Source organism: Echiichthys vipera, assembly GCF_963691815.1.
Source record: "Echiichthys vipera genome assembly, chromosome: 13".
NCBI lineage: Eukaryota > Metazoa > Chordata > Actinopteri > Perciformes > Trachinidae > Echiichthys > Echiichthys vipera.
In genome coordinates this window covers 12,156,402-12,158,698 of record NC_139838.1, presented here as the reverse complement: position 1 = coordinate 12,158,698, position 2,297 = coordinate 12,156,402, and the positions used below count along the sequence as shown (strand labels likewise).

The following is a 2,297-nucleotide window of genomic DNA, read 5'->3' as shown; positions in this document are numbered from 1 at the left end:
TATTTCAGATGGATGAACACACATTTTTATAGACATCTTCGCATTACCCACTCCCAGTTTGATTACATTTCTGACCTACTGAAGCAGCTTGGCCTAAATGAAGAGCACACAGGAGGCACACCTGAGATTCCTCTGAGGCAAAAGGTCGCTCTTTTTTTGTGGTATTTGGGCAATCAGAATAGTTTCGTGAAATGTCAGACAAATTTAACATGTCACAATCCTCAGCCAATAGATGTATTGTGGAAGTGCTCTCGCCTTTTTGCACCATGTCATCCTCTTTTGTCAGCTGGCCCACCGTTTGTGAGAAGACAGCCTCCTCTGCTGCTTTCAGCACAAAGTGTGGCATACAAGGCGTTGGGCCATTGATGGATGCCACATAAAAATACAAAGACCACACACCAAAGGAGGGGACTACTTGAACAGGAAGAATTACTACTCTGTAGTCCTGCAAGGAATCGTGGATGAGACTGGGAGGTTTCGCAACATATTTGTGGGTGCACCTGGCAAGGTTCATGGTGCAAGAATTTTGAGGAAATCAACATTTTTTTGAAAACTGGGACGAAAAGATGGGGAGGTTCATGTTGTTAGGGGATAGTGCCTATATTGGGCAAGCTTACTCTTTCATCAAGACCCCGAAGAGGGACAACGGAGCCCTCACCTTGCAGGACCAACTGGACAACTCCAAAATAAGCAGAGGCCGAGTTGTGGCAGAGCAGGCATTCGGTAGACTAAAGTTTAAATGGAGAAGAGTCAGAGATCTCCAGAACACCAGACTGGATTTAGTAGTCATGCTCATCGTTGTCTGCCTGTATGCTCCATAACATGTGCACAGGTCCTGCAGACATTTGTGAAGAGCATCCAGGTGGTTGTCCACGTCAAAAGGATGAAAATTGCTGAAGAAATTTGGCAGGACACAGACATCTGACATTGAGTAATTGTTCTTCTATGCTATTGTCAATGGATATAGGTTTTTTGTCTTTAATTTCTGCTTAACATGAGTTTATGGCATTTTTTGTTTTTTAAAGATGTGTCATACATTTCACCAGAGCCAGAGTGCGGCGAAGTTCACTCCCATTTGCCTCCAGGTGTCGCCTCATTAAATCAATAAGAAAGAGCGTATGCTCTTTAGTAAAGGAATCATTGGTTTGTATCTGTGATGCACTTGAGCTGCTGGACTCTTCCTCCATACTCTCCTCTCTGTGGTCCTCTGTCCCTGTCTTTGTCCCTGTCTCAGTTTCTGTCAGGAATTGAGGATGTGGTGAGTTTCTGTCTCTGCGATTATCTTATGTTTCTATGGCTGGCAATTCACTGAAAATATATAGACTGCTTCATAACTAACCTGGAAGGACAATGTGCACCCTGACCTTACAGGCTGCATCGAGGAAGTAGGCATTACAGTCACAATCTTGCTGATATAGAGGTGCCATGAGGGGGTGGGATCTTTCCTCGTCCAAGAACACGTTCATCGCCTCATCTAAAAACACTGAAAAATTTGATTTAATTAATATAAATGTTAAAATTACGTTGTATAACGATGTAAGCTATGCATCAAAAGATAAACAGCTACTCTAGCAAACGTTTAAACTACCGCGTGCCCTAATCAAAACACATGAGTAGCGAAATCGCAGTCTCCTCAGAAGAATCATTACAATAGTAATAAAATAAACAAAAACGTTAATTAACAAATTGTCCAGCAATGGATAACATTAGTCGACACTCAAGCAGTATTCTAGCTAAAACATATACATTAACTGATCTGGAGCTGTATATGTAAACGCTCTGCATATCGCTATGAAACGGAACTGGGTACAATACGACTATATACAGTATATATATATATGTTAATATATTACTATATATAAATATATATATATATATATATATATATCTGCTAAGAGATTATAACGACATATTTTCACACCAGAATATTCTAAAACAAGCTTTGTTTATAGCCTATTCTTTTAAATTTTACCTCTAACGACGTGTGTCTCCCTGGGCGCCGCCATTGTTCTCCGACTTATCTTGGTGAGGTCGGGGTAGGTTGAGCTCCCCCGAGTTCCCGAGTAGGAGGTTCCACTTCAACAGGCATTCCAGTGCACTTTTCCGAGGTGGAAGTCGGAAATTTCCGACCTCCCACGGCACTGGAACGCAGCATATGCCCCTGCGGTAATAGAATTTCTGGCTGGGACACTCACCCGATGTATGCGGCAAGTCTGGGCTTACCCCACGCTCAGGCTGCCCTAAGCTCCAACGATGAGTGTATGCACTGCGCTGCTTTTCCACGTAAACTGCTTCGC

At 42.6% G+C, this 2,297-nt stretch overlaps 1 pseudogene across 1 annotated transcript; it reads left to right on the top strand.

Annotated features, from left to right (window-relative positions):
* Positions 1-266: 266 nt before the first annotated feature.
* Positions 267-897, top strand: LOC310955929 (annotated as a pseudogene). The gene has a single exon. The product of its transcript is annotated as an uncharacterized misc_RNA (transcript).
* The last annotated feature ends 1,400 nt before the right edge of the window (positions 898-2,297 follow it).